Raw genomic sequence first — 23,432 nt, 5'->3', positions numbered from 1 at the left:
AATTTCTGTATGGCACCAGGGGAATGAAATAACAATGGGATGATTCATGTCAGAATACTAAGGAGCAGGTAAGAATCAATTGAAAGTAGAATGCACGGTGCTTATATCAGGCTATATAAACACTTAGCAAAGATGTTGCCAACAGGCATTCAACAAAAAAGGTCACAAAATGATGACTTTAAGATAACTAATTCTTTGAAATATGAATACAAAGAACATCAAAAGATCTTTTGATTATGAAAAGCTAGATCTATGATTACAATGTGACTATCCAGAAACATGCTTTACTCGTATAAAAAATAATTAAACTTATTTTTAATTAAGTTTATATAATTAAAAATAAACTCATTGAACAATGACTGAAAGTAGTTTCCTATTAGTCTTACCAGTGTTTTCAAATGCATATTGATCCTCATGCTGTGTGAATCAAAGCCTTAAAGTAAACAGGAATTGAGTTTTATTAGAGCTTACTTTTTATTTGTATCTTTATGTTTTCTCTGAATCTATGATTAGCTAACTATTTCACTGCTATTCATCTAGTCTGTATAATGCCAGTAAATAAAAAAAAAAATTAAAAAAAAAACAAAAAAAGAACTGCTGTCAAAGTTTATAATCAAGCACCAACTCTTTTCTCCCTTGAAGTGTCATGTAGGACTCATTATGTTGTATGTACTCAAAATCTCAGCCAACATAGCCTAAACTAAAGGATGAAAAGGAATTCAAAAGCTCAAAATTCTCTGACTTTACATATGGTTTGATCTGAATTCCTACAATGTAATTCATGAAGCATTTCCCCCCCGAATATCAGATCCTTTCTAAAATTGGATTTTCTCTTCTTATCAGAAATAGCTGCACCAGTTCTAGGATTTGCAATTTTATATATCAAAGTTCAAAAGAAAGGAGTCTATATTTCTTTCATAGCTCTCAGAAAAAAGAAGCAGCTTTTTACTCAGAACATACCAGCAAGTATTTGCTACATTGCATTGGTTCAAACTGACGCAGGTGCAGGCAATTAAAGTGGGCAAGAGATCGAACTTCACAGATTCAAATGTCTTGCCTGGTTAGGTCAATATTATTGAAATAATCTATCTATCAACAGGGGTGGTGCAGTTCTCCAGGGTGGAGATGGGGCTCTTGTACTACGAGCAGAGATAGGGCGGCAGAATGGATGCTGCCCAGTGGCAGAATCGTCTCAGTGTAAGCGTTCACCTGGGCAGGGTGGGTTTGCACATGCAGGTGTCCACTGATTTAAAAGTTGAGGCGGGGGCGGCGCCTGTGGCTCAGTTGTAAGGCGCCAGCCCCATATACCGAGGGTGGCAGGTTCAAACCCAGCCCCGGCTGAACTGCAACCAAAAAATAGCTGGGCGTTATGGCAGGCGCCTGTAGTCCCAGCTACTCGGGAGGCTGAGGCAAGAGAATCGCTTAAGCCCAGGAGTTGGAGGTTGCTGTGAGCTGTGTGATGCCATGGCACTCTACCGAGGGCCATAAAGTGAGACTCTGTCTCTACAAAAAAAAAAAAAAAAAAGTTGAGGCAGACTAGTTTATTTAAGCCCCGTTGCTGAGACTTTTTCTAAATTTGAAAATGTGCATCTTTAATTGCCATAAAGGAGCGATGAGTTATATTCCCTGGATCCTGAGCATTAAACAAAGGAAGATGGAGAGAGAGAAAAAAAAAAAAGAATCTTTGTCAGACTAAAGTGTTGAAAATCTGAAGAAGTGTTAGGATTTGAAATGATCAGGATAATATAATTAAAGTTGAATGTAAGGTGAAGAATTTTATCTGAACAGAAAGAGCCCTGAAGAGGAAACAGCTGCATTTCTCCCATGGTAAGTTTTTTGAAGAAAATGAAAAACTATTTTCAATTACACTAAAAATTGACATGTTAGACATGACAAAGTTAGACCTGCTAGGGGAGCAAACTGGTGGCTGAGAACAAAAGTCAACAGAGAGAAAAAAATGCCCATGGTATCAACATTTTTGCTTCCCTGAAATACTCATTTGTAAGAGGATGTGTTTATTCTCCAGTGGACCTGGCTGAAGGACTGCCGTTGAGGGAGGCAGCAGCACAGGGCAGTGGTTAAGAATGTGGCGCCAGAGTCCAATTCTTCAGGCAGAGATACCGAACATAGTGACCGTACCACTTACAAATTGTATGGCTTTAGGCAACTTGCTTAATTTCTTTGAGCACAGGCTCTTTATACGTATGATGGTAATATTGATTAGTTCTTAGTTCATTGCATATTGTGATTGAATCATGTAAAGCCCTTAAAATAGTACTTAACTTTCAGAAGACCTTTAATAAATCTTAGCTAATAATATTGGAACAAACTTGAAAAGTTTACCCTGCATCTAGTGCAACTGTGCTCTGAAGGAGCTGTGTAAATCCTGGGGAAAACAAAGATACAAAGACATTCATCTGCACCATCTGGTTCAAATAATCTCAACCAGCTACCACTCTCCCAGGAAATGACTGTTTACTTGAAGGCTTAACAAAAATCTAGATTTCTCTTATTGTTAACATTATAGTTTCATAGTTAAACTTTAACCATTTGGCTCTTCTTTCCAACTTTACTTTCTTTTTCTTTTCTGCATGTGACCGTCATGGAGAAAAAAAATGGGTCTTATCCTATATTTGAAATCCCCAGGTATATTCTGACACTGAATAATGGTCTAGAGTTAAGAAGCCACTATTCTTATATATTAGTTTGTTATTAATAAAGACTGGACACCAATTAGACTTATAATGCCTTCTTACCACAGTGAGACTCAAATTTTGTTGCATATGGTCACGTTTGTGCAAGTTAAATAAAAACATATATGTTGAGACTTACCACTATAGATTCTATTTCATTAAGTCCATGGTCAGATTCAAGTAATTGATTTTTTTCATTGGATGATTCTGATGTGCAGAATAGAATCAGTGATATAAGATACTATACTACAATGATAGAAATAACTGATAACTACTGTTTGCTTACCAAGTGTCAGGCACTTTCAATGTGGTTTATATGAACTAATACATCTGTCCCTCAAGGCATCTAAACTTCACAATGATCCTGCCAGGTAGGCTACCCAGAAATTCTTGTTCCAGAGGACACTTATTGCCTATAAAGATTAAAAAGCAAAGTAAACTTTTGACATTTACTCTGAAGTAATAAGAAGATGTAAATTAGATAAAAAAAAATTGTCATTAGTAATTATCTCTAAGGTGTAGGAGTACAGCTTCTTGAGACAAAGTGTTGTGATTTCATTAGTCCTTGTCAAGATTAGGACTGTGATTGATCAAAGACCAGGAATTTGAAGCAAATCAGGATCCTGGAGGAAAATCAGTAGAGGAACAAAAACTTCTAAGTTCAAGTGATGTTTACTCACAGTCATGGCTCTTCAGAAATCAAAACTTACCTATAGCAGACTAGTCAGCTCTGAGGAAGGCTCCCTACTGCCTGGGAACCCGAGATCATGGGTTCTATTTAATAAGAATGAAAAACAAAGCAGGTAGAGATAATAGCACAATCTGAGTTTGTAAAAGTGAAGTTGGGTGAATCACATGGATAAACAAACACATTGTGCTGATCTTCTTCCGTATACAATAATTGTAAATTCTTGACAGAATATTTTCAAATAAAATTACTTATTATTGTGCAGAAATAGCTAGAGAGGTTTGTATTCATTTCTTTCCCTTTTTAAAAAATTAAATTTTTATTGACATATAACAGATGTACATGTTTCCAGAGTACATGTGATAATTTTATACACTCATACAATCAAGTTAGGTTTGGGGTATCCTTTACCGTAAATATTTATCTTTTATTTATGCTTGGAATATTCAAATTGCTCTCTTCTAGCTACTTTGAAATGTACAATTGATTAATGTTAACTGCAGCCACCCTACTGATCTATTGAACACCAAGTCTTATTTCTTCTATTTAAGTGTACATTTATATCCATTAATCAACTCCTCCTTATCCTTGTGTGCTGGTAACCACCAGTCTACTCTATTTTCATTTAATCCACTTACTTATTTAATTTTATCTCCGATATGTATAATGACATGCAATATTTGTTTTTCTGTGCTTGGCTTATTTCACAGAATATAATGATTTCCAGATCTATCCATGTTGTAAGAAATGATGAGACACTTTCTCTCTATACTGAATGAAATGCTGAATACTTTTCCATTGTGTATCTACACCACATTTTCTTTATTTGGTCATCTGCTGATAGACACTTAAATCAATTTCATATGTTGTCTATTGTGAATAATGCTGCAAAAAACTCGGGTATATATTCAAAAGAAAGTAAATCAATATATCAAGGAGAGATTTATATTCTCCTCATCTGAAACAAGAAACATATATAAACATACACTAATATTTGGTCCACATATTTTAATGTATGTGATGTTCACTTTTTAACTATTTTATGTGTTTGTCAACAGCTCTTTTACTCAAGAAAAGTAATCTATGCCCAATTGAAAGAACTTGGCAAATTTCAACTTTCATTTTTGTGAATTGAGTTACTAATATGAATTATTAATGTGATGTTTAAGTATGTGTTTCTAAGATGCTGAAACTACATCTTGGCAATGAAGTTATTTTAACATTTTATTCAAACTATACCTAAGCCTTAAGTAAATCACAAAATCACAATATTAAACTTTAAGATTTTTGTTTAGAAAATTTTCTTACCTGTTTCCTCTTTGAAAAACTTAAATGATGCTTCGGAAAATCTAATGGCATAGACAGTGGAAATTATTTATTAGAAACCTCTATAAAAATTCACTTGATTGCTGGCTGAGAATGATGATAATAAGACATACATTATACAGAAAAATATAAAGCTTTCTGTCATGTGTGCTCACACACAGAAAAGGGCAAGGAAGTGATCTTATTTCATACTACTGTCAAGTATACAGAAATATACTATACTATATATTTACTAGATACACATATATGTGGATACATATATATGTATGTGTGTGTGTATATATATGTATACCTGGTGCTAAGCAGATTAAAAGTTAAAAGAAAGCTGTATTTTTGGCCACCTAATCCCTTTGAATACAAATATGACTCAAATAAACCTGGCCAACTTTGTGGCTCATCTAGGTATCATGTCATGTTGTAAAAAATAATCAATAAGTCATCTCCCCAAGCCGAAAAGTGATTTAACCTCAGCCTAAAGCACTGGAATGGACCATGAAACGTGATTATGCTCATATCACAGAACAAAATGCTACCGTTCTGAAATTCTCTTCCTACAGTTGGGAGTTTTCAGTTTCCCCTGTCTCTGTCCATTAAATCTCACACAATAAGGACACTCTTCTTGCTTCCAACTGAAGCCTTCCCTGATCTTTCTTTTTATCTCAAATAAAGCTAAACCTCTTGATCCATTTCTTTGCTCAAGACAAAAAAAAAAAAAAAATGGTGAGCCAAGACTTCAGGTGTGCATGTGTTCATGTGTGTATACAAGGGCATTTATACATGAATTGTTGTTATCATTGCCACTGTACAAACAAGAAGACTTATGCTTTATATAACCTCATCATATTAAAAAAGCCTCACTAACCCGGCATACTTGTCTATTCTTTCTCAATCATTTCACATCTCCAGTGACTGTCACTCAGTGGTTTCAAAAACCTTTGAGTCTGGAGAGAATGTTTTGGGAGGTTACAAATGACAGACTTACACTGTCCAATAATGATAGCAGCACGTAGCTACTGAGAGCTTGAAATAGAACTACTCCAAACTGAGATGTGCTATAAGTGTAATATACACAACAGATTTCAAAGATGTAGTGTGAAGAAAAGAAGATATCTCATCAAATATGTTTTTCATTTATTAGGTGTTGGAATGATCATATATTCAATATATTGTATAAATGAAAATATATTAGACAATAGATATTATTAAAATTAGTTTCAACTATTTCTCTTTTTTAAAGTGACTACTATAACACACAATTATATATGTGGCTCAAATTTGTGGCTGGAATAAGTCCTGGAAAGTTTGAACAATTCCCATTTTCAGACTGCAGAGATTGCAATGCCAATAATAGCATTTACAGTGTTTAATTAAGTTAATGAGGAAAACCCGAGTTGTTTTTGATTGTTTCCTGCATAGCAGATGGTCACAGACAAAGATGAGCTGGACTTTGCCTCCTCTGTAATTCTTAAACCAGATAGAATTTTTATTAAAAGTAACTTGATTGTCTTTAATGAAGGCTTATTCTAGTTGATTTAAAAAACGCAACTCTTCCCATCTGTGCTATAATCATATTTGGTTGTTTTTAACCCAGCATGTTAATCACATAGTGCTGAAATTCTCTAACAGGAGCCACATACCTAATTTCACCTTTATCTGTTTAAAGAGATATGTTTTCTTCAGTGGGGAATATAGAAAAGCTTAACTCTGACTCCAGCAACAATTGGTTGGGTCAACAATTGTAATCACAGTAGATATCACGTTTTTGAGTCTTGACTTGCCAGGCAGAGGGGATTGCTCTACATGGAGGAGGTAATTTCATGCTTGAATAACCCTGCTCTATTAAATCAGAAAATTGAGTTACAATCCTCTAACATCATAGACCCGCTGCAAGCAAGCTTGCCTCTAAGGAACGTTTGAGGGAATTTCATTGAGAGTAAGAAGCTGAAAAGAAACACACACAAGAAGGATACCAAACAAGGTTTCTTTTATGACCTGGCATTTTACTTTTGAAAATATTTTACTTTCATGTGGCTTTGATAACCACTTGTATCTTGGATAATGTACCTCATATATTAAAGTTAATAATAGAAAAACTCAACCAGCATTGCTATAGGTATAAATATGGGAATCATTTTTATTATAATTTTTTCCTATAAAGTAAGGCTATTTTTACTAATGTTGATCAGCTTTACTTATCATTAAACCATTCTTGATCTACCCCACGTTAGTGGGAGTAAATAACAGAATAAAATGTTGATATTGTCATGCTTTTTGAGATGGAAGCTCACAAAACCCTTGTGTTTATCATTTCAAATCCATCTATTTGTTTTCTAAATTAACTCTAATTTTTAATCTGTCTTAATCAGCCTCAACTGCCATGATAAAATATTATAGACTGGATGGCTTAAAAGAAGAAATTTATCTCAAGTCAGGGTGCCTGTATGGTCAGGTATAAGTGAGAACTCTTTTTTTTTTTTGAGACAGAGTCTCATTTTTGTTGCTCTTGGTAGAGTGCTGTGGTGTCACAGCTCACAGTAACCTCAAACTCTTGGGCTGAAGTGATTCTCTTGCCTCAGCCTCCAGAGTAGCTGGGACACAGGTGCTTGCTAAGAGGCAAAGCTATTTTTAGAGACCAGGTCTCGCTCTTGGTCAGGCTGGTCTTGAACTCCTATACTCAAGTAATCCACCTGCCTTGGCCTCTGAAAGTACTAGGATTGCAGGACTGAGCTACTGTGCTGGGCCTGAGGACTCTCTTTCTTATCTCTGTGTATGCTCATGGATTTCACTGGTGTGCACGCAGGGAAAGAGAAAGTGAACAATTGCTCTCTCCTGTCTCCTCTTACAAAGGCCCCAATCTTATTAGAGCATGTCCTGCCCTCTGGACTAATTACTTCATAAGGATCACATGCCCAAATACCATACACTGAAAACTGAGGCTTCAACATATGACTGGGGGGGTGGGGCAAACATTCAGTCTACATTATTCTCATTTTTAGTTTTATAAGTTCTATTTGTGATTAAAAGCATCTCCATTCTCTATATGCTGGTCTGAAAGGTCAGAAAGTACAACTACATAACTAAGGGTAAGTTCTTATCCTGTTTCCCTTTATCATCTCATTCAAAACTTTTAATCCTACTAGATAGAGTTATTAAACATGTTTTCTTATTAGGAAACTGGGGCACAGTAAGTTTCAATAATTGACTCGTGACTATTCCAGTTAGTTAGTTGTGGGGCTTACTTAAAAGTATTTTCAATCTAGAGCAATGTGCAGAATCATGAAAGACTATGTTTGAATAGGAGACTTTTTGTATTTAAAAAAATAAAATAGCATGTACTTTTTCCTACAATATTTTTTCTAGTAAAATATTAAAGTAAAAAAAATACTTACAATCTAGATAAAGGTAAGGCAAAGATTTTCATTTTGAAAAATCCTTGGAACTATTCTGATAAATGTGATAGGTGTGGACTGTGTGGGAGAAAGCTTTGTAATTCTGTCTGTCACTCAGATTTATCTAATAGCTTTATCTCAGTATTTACAACTTTCTCAATAGATGTAAAAACTCTTAGTTGCCATGGCACCAAAGAACATTGGCAGTTGCCTCAGTAAGGTCTCCATTTTGCTCAAGATGATCAATGTGGGCAACATTGACTATAAAATGTTTTTCACAAATTTCTAGTTCATGAAAAGCTTCTGCATAGATGCTGCTAGTTCCTTAGGAAGGCAAACAGAACTATTTACACCTCCATTCCTAGACTGTTTCCCCTGCTGCCTTCTGACCCTCTATGTTACCTTGTAAAGAATAACTACAAAGTCTTGTGCATAACCCACACAACAGGGATCAAAAACTATCTCCTGGATACAATGTCCACAATTTGAGTAACGGGTACACTAAAAGCCCTGACTTTGCCCCTGTTCAATTCATCCATGTATAAAAAGCATTTGTATCCCCTAAATCTATTGCAATAAAAAAATTAGTAAATATTTAAAAATTGTTTACAGGAAAGAAGAAAAATCACATCCTACTTCTTTTGTTATATACAAGGACAAATGAATATTCACCAATCTAATTTAGAAATAGTCTTGTTTATCAAATATTCTTTGCTGTTAGAAGATTAATATGCTTATCTTTTTCTGCTTTAACTTTAATAAATACTAATTAATTTATATGCAGAGCTTCTACTGGGCTCACAATCATAGCATTCAGAGCATCTTTTTGTGTTTTGTTTTTCCTAGCTGGCAATCAGCCTAGTAATGGATTTCATTTTTACTCAACATGGATACATCATATAGCATTAATTTATAATAACTTTTAATTGACGTAATTTTATTTTATATTTATTTCAGGTTACTATGTGGGTCCAAACAACTAGGTCACAATTTTTAAATTTGTTTGGTAGAGTCCCTCTTGTAGTTGTGTCCCACACCCAAAAGGTGAGCCATACACCCAATTTCTCTTTCATCCCTCCTTCCTTTCCCCTGCCCCATAATTTTAAAAATCTTGCAACACTGAATCTCTTTAGTGCAAACTTTTATTTTCTTTGCCTACTAGTCACTGCCTTCTTCAACACAGTTAATGTTCTTTATTGGAAGACTGTCAGCACATCATCATATAGTTCAAATGGGGCCCAACATGACTCTGACCTTTTACTTATTATTCTGTATAGAACGGAGCATTCATCTGAACAAAGGTGAACAAATAATTTCCTTTTTTGGACAACTTTCCAGAGAAGTCAAGCTACCATAGATAAAAATTTCAGAGGCCATGTTTTCCAACATTTGAGGAAAGTTGTAATTCAGTAAAAAAGAATGAGACTAAGGTAGAGGGATAAGTAGAAATAAGAAAGAAAGAGAAAGATGAATGATTCCTGGTTGTATCACTATTCTCTCCTTGGCATAATATTTCTGTGAAATCACCAAGGAAATTCTTTTCATCAATATTAATAGAAAGAATGATTTCCATTTCACATCCTTTTTTTAGTGAAAGAGTATGAGCTGTGTTTCTATTATGGCCCATACAAAACCTAATAGAATGCCATAGGAAGAGAAAATATTTTGTTATTTTACTTTTAATTATTATATAAAACTTTAAAATGTCATTTTTCAGCATTTTTAATATATGGTACAATTGCATTTCTTTCTCCATCTCAAGTTTTTATTTTCTAATTGTGATCTCAGGTTCAGGTTCAGGTCTCCACTCAGTTTTAAACTCACAGGCCTCTCTGTTCTCCTATGGTAACTAAAACCTTTAAAGAGACCTGTCCTATGGTTATGATAAATAATACCTTACTTAAAATTATATGTTCATAAATGTGCCGTGGGATTGATTAGCACAAACCTATATATTCAAAAGAGAGAGATGTCTAAAATCATGATGAGGTAACAGTAATGTGTTATCATGCTTGCTCAGGCTGATACACCTCAGACTGGATTCCACCTGGAATTGCCAAACATGTTTGAAAGTTGGGTTTTTTCCCCTATCACTTCCTTACTCATTCACTCAGCTATTCTAAGAAGTTTTTGGAGGATGATTAAAGAAACAAAATTTTAGAAATTATATTAGTAAAGATAAAATCATACTTGTGTGTTTAAAATATTTTAAAATTTAATTTAAAATGACTTGAAATCAGATATGTTTGACCTGAAGCATTGCGTTCAAGAGTTTTTTCATGTCTTATGTAAGATGAACTGGAAATCCACAATTCACTAGTCCTTCTACAATTATATTAGTGTTCTGTAGTGTGATAAATATAACAATTCAGATTGATGCTGTAAGGTGAATAAAACTAGAACTATTATAAGACTACTTTGATACATTTTATTTTTATAATAAGCTAAGTATTTTGGGGCGCTGGCTTTTTATCATACTTCTTATTTTCACTTAAGCTTACTGCCATCTAGTAAGAAAAGCATTTTCCCAATAAATAGTTTGTTACTCTATATACATACTGAAGAGATGCTAGCATAGTTCCTTGGCATCTGGAATATATGGTTTAGTTTGATTTTAAAGTCAAAGAGTAATCACAAGAAATGCAATCCATTCTTCTAAATTAGTCCTTTTGTGCATTCAGGGTCAACGTCATGGGTTTATCCTGCAAATCTACTTAGACTGTAAGAAAACAATTTTGCTCTAGGTCGACAATATAGGCAGATGGTTTCAAAGTGAACCAAGTAAAGAAACATGAAAGGATTACTGCTGTGTTTTTCACAAAACAAAACTAAGATGTTACATGCCTTCATCACAGAGTTGATGAAGACTTTGCACTTATGGTATAAAATCAATGGTGGGTAAAATGCTGGCTCCTTGGCATTGATCAAATTACAAGGACCAAATTGTACAGGGATTAAATACTTTAACTTCTGGTAAAGGAAACAAAAACAACAACAGCAAATACTTTTTAAAAATATTCTGAGTTGAAATAGAGAGTATTTCTAAAGCACATCTGTTACATACCTAAACATGATTATTGCTGACAAAAAAAAAATCACAAGATTGTTTTAGTTTCAAATTAAAGTAGCTTCCCCTCCACATAATGCCATTGTTACCTGAAAAATGACTGAAAAACTATCATTTAACACTTGAAAATTTGACATTTTCTTGAAAATTAACAAAATGATTGATTCTTCTATACATGAAAAATAACTGACAGTAATAGATGTTTGCTAATGATAAACATTTAAAATTTCAACAGAAATTATAATTTTGGAATGTTTTTATCTTTCACATTGAGCCTGACAGCTGTAAAATAAGAAAATAATTCTTTGATGAGATTGGAAGTGTTATTAACAAATATGAGTTTATGACATTGTAAATCTGTCAAATCTATCAGATTTCTCAGCAAAAATTCTGCAAGCCAGGAGAGAATGTAGTGATATATTCAAAGTACTGAAAGAAAAGAACTATCAACTAAGAACACTATATCCAGCAAATCTGCCCTTCAGAAATGGAAAAAGACTTTCCCAGACAAGTAAGAGCTGAGGAAATTTCTCAACATGTGACTAGCCTTATGAAAATGCTAAAGGGAGTAGGACATTAATTAGCAACATGAAAGAAAGTATAAAACTCATTGGCAAAGGTATATATATAGTTAAATCTTAAAACTCTACTAATACAATGGTGGTACATAATCAATTTAAATCTGGTTCAGAAGTTAAGAAAAATGTATTATGAATGACTACAGCTATAATAATTTGTTAGTGGATACATCATATAAAGAGGTGTGAATATGATGTCAATAACACAAGGTTGGGGTGGAATAGTAGTTTTTGTATGTAATCCAAATTATATCATTTTCAGCTTAAAATAGATGGTTATAAGATGCTTTACGTAAGCCAAATGATACTATAGTTTGTATGTATGTTCCCTTCAAATCTCATGTTGAAATCTGATTTCCAATGTTGGGTTGAGAATTAATGAGAGGTATCTGGGTAATGGGGACAAATCCCTCATTAATGGCATGATGCTATCCTCATGGTGATAAGTTCTTGCTTAGTTCCTAGGAGAGCTAGTGGTTGAAAAGACTGACACTTCCACACACCCTATTGTTTCCTCAAGTTATAGAGATCTACAATAAAGTATGGTGACCATATTATATTATATCCTTAAAATTTGCTAACAGAATATGTATGTGTATATATATATATATACACACACACACATATATATAATGTGTCCTTACAATCATAATAAAATGATGATAATGAACAGGTGGGAAGAAACAGTGAGATGATGGATTTTTTTTATACATACACATCTATTTGGTATTTAGTTATTTTATTAAATCATAGCTGTGTACATTAATGCAATCATGGAGTACAATGTACTGGTTTTATATACAATCTGAAATATTTTTATCAAACTGGTTAACACAGCCTTCATGGCATTTTCTTATTCTGTTAAGACATTTATGCTCTACACTTAGTATTTTTTAACTGTGGTAAATACACATAACATAAAATTTGCCATCTTAATTATATTTAAGGGTACAGTTCAGTTTTTTTTTTTTTTTTTTTTTTTTGGCCGGGGCTGAACCCACCACCTCCAGCATATGGGACCGGAGCCCTACTCCTTGAGCCACAGGTGCCGCCCAGTTTTTTTTTTTTTTTTTTTTTATTTCAAAATATTAAGGGAGTACAAATGCTTTTCCTAGACGGATAGCTTTAGACTGCTTCAGTCAGGGTACAAGTGTGCCCATCATCTGAATGTTGTTTATTGTACCTGTTAGTAGCTTTTATCCCTCCTCCTTTTCCTCTACCCCCTTCTTGATTTCCAGTGATTTTTTTTTGCATTCTGTGCCATCATTAAGTCCATATTTTTAGGCAGTTCATGAGGGGTTTGTTTTTTCATTCTTGAGATATGGTCACCATCTCCATCAAAATTATTGCAAAAGACATTAATTCATTCTTATTCATACCTGAGTAGTACTCCATAGCATATATACATCACACTTTTTAAAATCTACACATGAATTTGTGGGTACATAGGTTGATTCCATACCTTTCCAGTTGTGAATTGTACCGCAATAAACATTTGAATGCACGTGTCTTTTTGGTAAAATGATTTCTCTTCCTTTGGGTAGATACCTAGTAGTGGGGCTGCTGGATAAAATGATAGGTCTACTGTTAGTTCTTTGAGAAATCTCCATACTGTTTTCTTAGAGGTTGTACTAGTTTGCAGTCCCATATAGAGCATAAGTGTTCTTTTCTCTCTGCATCCACATAAGCAGTTATTGCTTCTGGACTTTTTAAAAAGAGCCATTCTGAGAAAGGTAATGTAATATCTCATTGCATTTCCCTGACTATTAGTAACGCTGAGTCTTTTTTCATGTTCATTGGCAATTTGTCTATGTTTTATGAAAATTTTCTGGTCATGTCTTTTGCCCATTTTTTAGAGAATTTTTTTTTTATTTTCCTTGCTGATTTGAGTTCTTGGATACTAACCCCTTTATTGGATGTATAAATTGCAAATATTTTCTCCCATTCTGTAGGTTATCTATTGGCTCTGTTGATTACTCCCTTTGACATGCAGAAGGTCTTTAATGTAATCAAGTCTGATTTATTTATTTTTTGTTTTTTCTCTAATTGCCTTTGGTATTTTAGTCATAAATTCTATAGGTGGGCCAATATCTAGAAGAGTTTTTCCTACTTTTTATTCTACAATTTTTATGGTATTGTGCCTTACATTTAAGTCTTTTATTGACCTTAAATTAATTAATGTAAGTGGGGAAAAACAGGGAACCTGTTTCTTTCTTCTGCGTTTAGGTATCCAGTTTTCCAGCACCATTTACTGAATAGGAGTGTATTTTTTTCCCTGAGTTTATGCTGCTGTCTGTTTTGTCAACCATTTGTCAGTTACAGGTAGATGGTTTTATATCTGGCTGCTCTGTTCTGTTCCATTGGTCTGTGTCTTTATCTTTGTACCAATACTAAGCTGTTTTGATTAATACTGTAGTCTTGTAATATAGTTTGAAATTTGGTAATGTTTAATGCATCCAATTTGTTTCTTATAATTATAATTGCTTTGGCTATTTGAGCTCTTTCCTGATTTCAAATGAAGTGAAGAATTATTATTTCCAGATCTATGAAATATGTCGGTATTTTGATGGTGGTTGCATTCAAACTGTAAATCACTTTGGGCAGTATAAACACAATGTTGATTCTACCAAACAATGTTGACTCTACCAATCCATGAGCATAATTTATCTTTCCATTTATTTGCATCCTCAGTGATTTCTTTCCTTAATATTTCAAATTTCCCTTTAATGATCTTACACCACTTTTGTAAAATATATTCCTAAGGATTTATTTTCTTTGCAGCGATTGTGAATGATATTGAGTCTTTGATTTGTCTCTCAGCTTGATTGTTATGGGTATGCAGCAATGCTACTTTCTTGTGGACAATGATTTCGTAACTTAAAATCTTGCTGAATTTATTTATCAATTTCAGGAGCCTCTTGGTGGAGTATTTTGGATTTTCAAGATAAAAGATCATATTGTCAGAAAAAATACCCCCAAAGTTTGACCTGCTCTTTCCCAATTTGGATGCCCTTTCTTTCTCTGTCTTGTCTGATTGCTCTAAGGCTTCTAGTACTATCATGAATTGAAGTTGTGATGGTGGGCACTTTTGTTATGTTCCAGATATTAGGAAGATGCTTTCAACTTTTTCTTATTCAGTATGATGTAGACTCTGAGTTTATCATACGTGGATTTTATAATTTTTGAGATACACTCCATTTAGGTTCAATCTGTTGAAGGTTTTTTTCATGATACAGTACTGGATTCTGTTAACTTCTTTTCTGCATTTATCAAGATTATCATATGACTTTTATTTTTGTTTCTGTTTATGAGATGAATTACATTTATTGATTTATTATGTTAAACCATCCTTGTGTCCTTGGGATGAAAGCCATGTAGCCATGGTGCATTATTTTTTTGATCAACAGATCAAAAACATATTGTTTGCTTCTATTTTATTGAGGATTTTTGCATCTATATTCATAAGGGATTTTTGTCTGCAGCTTTTTGATGTTGTTGTAATTCTTGTGTTTTTTCCTGGCTTTGGTGTCATGGTGATACAGCTTCATGAATGAGTTGGGGGGAGTCCCTCCTTCTTGATACTAGGAAATAAGTTTTTCAATATTGGTACCAGCTTTTCTTTGTAGGTCTAGTAGAATCTGCTTTTGAATCCATCTGGCCTGGGGCTTTTTGTTGTTGTTGTTGCTACAAGATTTTTCATTATTGCTTTGATTTTGTAGCTCATTATTGTCCTATCCAGTTCTATTTCTCCCTGATGGAGTCTTTGAAGGTTATGTGTTTCCAGAAATTGATTTATTTCCTCTACATTTTCTAGTCCTATGTGTGTAGAGATTTTCATAGCATTCATGGATGTTTTGTATTTCAGTGCTATCAGTTGTAATATCTCTTTTTTTGTTTCTGATTGAGCTTATTTGGGTTTTTTATCTTCCATTCCTTGTTAATATAGCAAGAGGCCTATCAATTTTGTTTATTTTTACAAGAAACCAACTTTTTGTTTGATGATCTTTGTATTATGTTTTCATTTTCTATTTCATTTAGTTTTGCTCTGATCTTTGTTATTTGTCTTCTTTTGCTGGCTTTGGGTTTGATTTCCTCTTCCTTTTCTAGGATCTTGAGGTAAAACACCAGGTTCTTAATTTATGATTTTCTGTCTTTATGATGCAGACATTTAAGGTTCTTAATTACTTTTCCCATTCAGAATGCTTTTGCTGGACCCCTTAGAAATATTTCTTCATCTTGTGTCCCCTTTATTTTTCAGTTCAAGGACTCTTTTGATTTTCATTTTAATTTCATTGGTGATACAATAATCATTAAGTAAAACATTGTTTAATTTTCATGACTTTGTGTAGATCTGAGTGTTTCTCTTGGAATTGATTATTAGTTTTATTACGTTGTGGTATGAGAAGATACATGGTATGATTTCAATTTTTTTGAATTTGTTAAGACATGTTTTCTGGCCTAAGATATGCTCAATCTTGGAGAATGTCCCATGTGCTGGTGAAAAGAATGTATGGATATATTCAGTAGTTTTCTGGGTAAAATGTTCTGTAACTGTCTGTAACATACATTTGTTATGGAGTCCTATTTAAGCCCAGTGTTAATTTCTTTTGTGCTTTGAAGATTTTCCAGGTGACAGGGGAGTTTTTATGTACCCAGCAATTATGATGCTACCATTCATTTCCTTGCTTAGCTCTAGTAGAATTCACTTTATGTATTCAGGTACATATATGTTTGGAATTGCTCAAATTGCTCCCTTTACCATTACATATTATCATCTTTGTCTTTCTTTACCATTGTTGATTGAAAGTCAATTTTATCTGATATGAGAATGGCTACATCTGTTCTCTTTTAGTTTCTCTTTGTGTGTATATTGTTCTCCATCCTTCCACATTCAGCATGCACATGTTCTTGTAGTTTAAATGTGTTTATCTGGGTTGTGTTTTTTCATCCATTCAGCCAGCCTATTTGGGGTGGTGCATTTAAACCTCTAATGCTGAGTGATAAAATTGACATTTGGGATATTGTCTGTTCATCATGTTGAAATAGTACCTCATTACCATGTTTTCTCTCTTGTGCTATTGTTTTATGAGTTGTATGCTGTATATTTTTGGGTGATTTTACAGTGGTTGGTTCCTATTGGGTTGATTCATGTATAATACAGTTCTGAGTATTTTCTGCAGGGCTGGCCATAACAAAATACCTCAGCATTTGCTTGTCTGAAAAAGACTTAATTTCTTCATCAATGGTGAAGATTCATTTTTTAGGATAAAAAATTCTAAGCTGGAAGTTGTTCTGTTTAACAAGATTGAAGATGGAGCTCCATTCCCTTCTGGCTTGTAAGGTTTCTGCAGAGAAGTCTATAGTTACCGTGACAGCTGGTAGATTTTCCTTTGTAGATTGGTTGTTTCACATAGCTGCTTGTAGAATTTTCTCCTTCATTTTGACATTGGTCAGGTGGATTACTGTGTGTCTTGGCAATGTTCTGTTTGCTATGAGTCTTCCTGTTTTTGTGGTGCTCGATGATCTTGTATCTGGATGTCTAGAAACCTTTCATAGCACGGAAATTTTCTTCAACAGTTTCCTCAGATAGATTTTTCCATGTTTTAGTTCTTTCCTCTTTTCCCTCAGGGAAGCCTATAATTCATACATTAGCTCACTCTTCAAGATTCCATATCTGTTTCAGCCTTTTTTATTCTCTTCTCTGCTTTTTGGACAGACTAGATTAGCTGAAGAGCCTTATCTTCAAGGTCTGAGAGTCTTTCTTCTTGATTTAATCTATTGCTTAAAGCTTCCTGTTTTGAAATTCCATGAATAATTTTTCCTTTTTTTTTTTTTTAAGTTTTGTTATATCTTTATGTTGTCTAGCTCTTTAGTGCCTTTTTAATTCATTTCCTGAAATACAGTTTTGGCTTCTTTTTGTTGGTTTTCAACTTTTTTTTCAATTCAATTCATATTTGCCATCCATATTCTGAATTCCATTTCTGTTATTTAGAAAATTTAATTGTGGTTGGCATCCATTAATATCTCTCCTTTGTGATCCCTTGGTTGTGTCTATTGTTTTTTTATGTTGCCAAAGTTCTTTTGCTGGTTTCTTCTCATCTGAAAACTCTTTTCTTGGCTTAGGAATAATTGCTATATAGAACCCCTTTTCTTTGCTTGGAACTCTCCTGCTTAATTAGATGAAGGGAGGTACCTAGATGGTGCTTTTTGGGGGCACTCCGAAATGTTTACTTGGTAGGGGAGGGGTTTGTGCACTAAAAGTCTAAGCTGTACATTTGTCTTATTCACCTGTGATTGTAACAGTTCAAGCCTTGTGCTGAGTGTTGGGTTGTTCCTGAGATTATTGTAGGAAGGTCAAGTGGAGACTGTGTGAGACCCTCTATATGGAGGCTGGTTGTGGGAGATGCTGGGTCCAGAGTCTCCCTATGTGGATGAACTGTAGCTTTGTGAAGCTCTCTAGGTAGGGATCATGGGTTCACATACTGTGGGCGTTTGCTCATACAAGGTCCAGGTGTAATGGTGGCTTCAGGTGAAGGTTCATTGGTGAGGCATTTTACCTGGGCAGTTCTGCCCACCCTATTGTAAAGGTGGAGATTCAGGGGTGGGGTCTTGGGATCCTGGCACAGTGCTGGAAATTGGGAATGGAGTCCAGGGCCTTGCAGGATCACAAGAGCCAGAAGGGAAGAGCCTTGGGCTGTGACCTGAGAACCTCAGAGCTGGGACAGGAGAAGAGCCAGAAACAGGGCTTGTGAGCAGGTTCCAATAGTAGCAACTCTGTGCAGGTGGCAACTTATTAACCTAGGGGAAGGAGGTAGGGCCATGTAGTTGTCAGGCTATTGCACAGGCTCAAGGACTGGCAAATGCCAAGTCTCATGGATGTGAGTTTCAGATACCCAGAGACTATGGAGTTCTCTCCACCCCTGACCTCCAGTTTCTGCTGAAGCAGTGGCCCAAAGCTTCCCAGTTTGGAGCCTTTAGCACTTGAAGCAACTCTTTTGCTCACATCCCATTGTGGTGGAGGGGAGGAACACATGGCTTCCACTTACAGGTTACATCTCAGAACACTGCCCACTGGGTCTGCTCCCTCTCCAGCCCAAGTGGGGAAATTGTGAAGGATACGGATGCAAAGTTGAGTCTGATGCTCACCTAGTGCCCTGTATCTGAGAGCACAGGATTGTGCCTGCTGCAGAAACTCAGGATTGACTGCCACTGCTTTCTTACCACACCTGTTCTCTGTTGCAGGTGCAATAACTCTGCATAGACTCCAGGCAACTCCCTGGTCTGTCCATAGAGGTTTGTGTCAGTGGACGGAGCCTCTCACAACTCCACCACAGTGCCTGTGAGGTGGGTTCAGCACCTCAGCACTCTCTTCTCCTAAGCTTCCCACAGATTCCTCAGATCACTTTATTCTTGTCCAATATATCTGCCCTTTCACCTTCTCCTTTACTCCAAATGTCCCATGTTGATGCTCTGTGATTTCATAATGTTCCTTCTGAGAAGAGCTATCTGTAGTTAGGCATCTGCTTGTAATTTACAGTCCTTTCCTGGAGAGTGGTGTGCTTGTAGGCTGTTTCTAGTCTGCCATCTTCCTATTCTCTGATGGATATGTTTATGACTTGATACTGGCACTGATTGTATGGATAAGTATTTATTCCTAAACTCATCATGATGTATATATTAAATATGTACATTTTTTTATGTCAATAATATTTAAAGAGGTTTTAAAAAGAGAGAAAATACGAGTTGCTGAGTTTTAATATAGAATCAAATTTTTAAAAATCTACACTTATATTTAAAAAACTATTAAAATACCAAAAAAAAACACACACTTCTCTTTCAACTACGTATTTCCTTGAAGTATCATACTCTTCATATATACAAGTTAAAGCCCAACCAATTGAATACGGAAGAAGACAACTGACTTCATCAGTTTTCTAATAAGCTAGACATTAAAGAGATTAATACTACAGTTTCTAAATCATAAAATGCAGTTATTTATCATAAGAATATTTTATTTCATATATAATGGGTTTATTATTTTATAATAAATCAAACACATATTTTTTTATTTTTTCTGTTTTGATTTCCAGTCTGACAAATATCATTAGTTAAAATCTACATAAATAATTTTTGGATTTCTGGGGCGGTGCCCGTGGCTCAGTGAGTGGGGCTCCAGCCCCATATGCCGAGGGTGGCAGGTTCAAACCCAGCCCCAGCCAAACTGCAACAACAAAAAAAATAAATAAAAAATAATTTTTGGATTTCTTAATAATTTTTAAGTTAAAAATTTGAGAATTGCTGGCTTACAGTGGGAAAATAAAATCCTTAATGAACCCAAGAAAGAACCAAAAAGCATATGTACGTTGTACACAAAAAGCAGCCATTTTAAAGCACAGACTTGTTCTGATCATGGTATTCAGAATACACTACTTTTAGATATTTAAAATTATAGTGGAACCTCCATAGTTGTCCACCTCCTTACATCAACCACCTTCTTAAGTTGATTTAATTTTCAGAGACCAGACATGTACCACAGATATGTATCAGTATGGTACATCTAGTTTTTTATATTGACCACCTCTGTATGTTTACCAGGTTGTCACAGACCCTTGGTTGTTCAACTTGCCGAGGTTCTACTGTACCTTCACCAATTTTATACACACAAAAAATTGCTTTTACTTTTTAAGTTTGTGAACTAGAAATGCAAGGAAGAAATAAAACATTGTTTTGTGATGAGTTTGATAGGTAAAGGTTGACATGACTTGGGAAGTTAGAGAGTCTGGATTTCAAATTCTGATTCTCAGTTTCCTGGGGCTACTGGGTTGAGCCACTTGGATAATCCTGTGTTTTCTTATAAACAGACACAGCTAAGAATAATACCAACCTCAATGGGTTCTGGGACTACATATATGACATACTTAGTACAGTGTTTGATATTCAGTAAAAATTCCCTAAGTATCACTATTAATCGTATTAGGTTCCCACACTAAAAGATCTTGTGAGAGAAGAGAGATAAATGGTTAACAATAATGTATGAAGGAAAAAAAGAGAAAGTCCAAATATGTTCTTAGGGAATACATTAATCAGTCACTTTGACATTCATACTATTATCTCAGACATTAAGAAATTGACCAAAATGTGAAAAACCGTTTATATTAAATATTTATCTGTAATTTATTTTCTAAATGAGAAAAATTATTGACAATCTCTGAAAGACATGTAAATGGAGCTTGCAATCATCCTGGACCAAATAAGAAAATTAATTATTTCTATTTTTACTAATGAAATCCAGTAACTAAGAGGAACTGAAACAAATGTAATTTAAAACATAAAAGGTTGTGTATCTCATATTGTGAAAGTTTATCAAACTTTCTCGTTTTTATAAAGCAAAATGGCATAGCTGCATCTTCACCTTAAATTATACCTTTTGGAAAAACACATGTTCAATTTTTATCAAGTAATAAAACCTAAAATTAACATTTTATTGAAGTACTTGCCAGAAATGAAAATGTTAATGTAAATAACAGAAATGCTATAAATATGAGCATTAAATATACATCTTATTGGTAGCAAAGCTTGGGAGTGTTTTCTCTTCAAGGATAAAATATTTTTCTTTAAAGGGATTCACTTTTAGGTTGTTAATTTTCTTCTACATTCTGATCCCAGTCCTAAAATTTAATTCCCAAATGTTACGATAATTAACACTTTACTGTCAATGTGGTCACAAATTCATTAAAATGACAAATTTTACATTAATAAAGGATTTATTGAATACAAAGAAGTACAGTCGTTCCTTACTCTCCTAGCAGATTACAAACTCTGCTCACATTCAAGTTCCACCTTCCTCCCAGCGAAACTTGCAGACATGAACAGTTGGCCTTCTGTACACACAGGTTTTTCATCCCCCAAATACCCCATTTTCCCTCTGCGTTTGGTTGTGGATGCTGAACCCAGTCCTGATAGTATTTTTTTTTTTTAAATACATACAGGTATGTCAATGGACTGCATTGTTCAAACCTGTGTTGTTCAAGAGTTGACTCTATATCCATTTAACACTTGCTTATGAAAATCTACATAAGCATCAAAAAACACTGATGAAATTAAGCTGAGTAGATCAGATTGGAAGTGGGGGAACCAACTGGCCATAAAACTTGCATCTGTGTCACATAGGGAAATTTAGATACATACAGTAAGATACCTATAAAAGGATATTAGTTAAGAAAAAGAAGCTTAGAATTATGAATAGCAAAATTTTAACTATGCTTTTTGGATGGTATTTTTAAAATTAATATATATGGTTATGAATTAAAACATGGTTTGAAAATATATTAATTACAATTACAATCAGAAAAAATCTATTTCTTTTAAAACATACATGTATTTATAGAAGTGTATACCTTACCTTTCAGTAAGAAATAGTAAATGTAGATTTCAAAGGTGATATTTACACAGATTGTGTTAAATAAACGATTGGTTGAACTGCTTGACAAAAAGAACCAGAAAAGGCAAGGAAAGAGGGAGATAAGAGAAGGAATAAGGGATGAAAATTACCAATTAGGTCAATGTAGACCGTTCATGTGAAAGATATACTAAAAGTCTAAAAGCCCTGACTTTACCACTAAACAGTCCATCTATAGAATAAAAAAAATCATTGGTACTCCCTGAATCTATTGAAAATGAAAAAAAAAATAGGCAAAGCAAGGAAAATAACTATGAAATCATTTAACACATTAGTTATGCTAAAGAAATAGAAACTAAAAGAATAATAATTATATAAAATGAACTTTTTATGCTTGATTCTCAAGAAAGAATGTCAACGTTGCTAAGAGTCTGTTATGTATTTTGAAATAGAATAAAAGACTCACTGAACAAAAAGCACAAAAACCAAAATAATTATGAGAAGGCTACAGATGTCACGAATTATTTTTCAGGCACTGATGCCTTCAGTGCCATCTGTATTATGTGTGTTTGGGTTGGTTTAAACAACTTGATGACACCTTCATAAATTGGCGTTCGTGCTGAGTATGCGAATTGCATAACAAGTGAAGCAGCATATTTCTGTAAATTTTGCTGTGAAATTAGTTTTCAAATCATAATAAAACGTGCTCTAAGTCAGGTATAGAGAAATGTGTGTCCAAAACATCTGCCTCCCAAAGTATCCGGTTGGATATGCACTGAAGTAACAAATAGAATTGTGTTGGATAACTGAAAACACTCTTTTCCAGACTCCAATCATGCAAGAGTCCCCAAACAAAAAATATTGACACTTAAATATCCTTACTGGAAAAGCTGCTTTGACTGCATAATTTTCTTTCTTTCTTTCTTTCTTTTTTTTTAATAGCTGAAGCTTTTTTTACTTATAAATGTCTGGTGAAAAGTTCTTGAAAATTAGAATTTAGTACATCTTCCTGGCCTGCTTTATAATAAAAAAAGGAAAACCAAAACATTCTATTTCACACTGCATGCTGTTAAAGTCCTTTAATAGTGAATGCTGGGTGGCGTCTGTGGCTCAGTGAGCAGGACGCCGGCCCCATATGCCGAGTGTGGTGGGTTCAAACCCAGCCCCGGCCAAACTGCAACAAAAAAATAGCCGGGCATTGTGGCGTGTGCCTGTAGTCCCAGCTGCTCGGGAGGCTGAGGCAAGAAAATCGCGTAAGCCCAAGAGTTAGAGGTTGCTGTGAGCCGTGTGAC

General features: G+C 34.5%; 1 protein-coding gene across 1 annotated transcript in view; it reads right to left on the bottom strand.

Moving 5' to 3' along the window:
- The window catches only part of GALNT13 (polypeptide N-acetylgalactosaminyltransferase 13), a 558,341-nt gene that overhangs the window by 266,112 nt on the left and 268,797 nt on the right, over positions 1 to 23,432 (bottom strand). The gene's annotated exons all lie outside the window — the stretch shown is intronic.

Source organism: Nycticebus coucang, chromosome 7 (assembly GCF_027406575.1).
Source record: "Nycticebus coucang isolate mNycCou1 chromosome 7, mNycCou1.pri, whole genome shotgun sequence".
Classification (NCBI taxonomy): Eukaryota; Metazoa; Chordata; class Mammalia; order Primates; family Lorisidae; genus Nycticebus; species Nycticebus coucang.
This window is presented reverse-complemented; position numbering and strand designations above follow the sequence as displayed.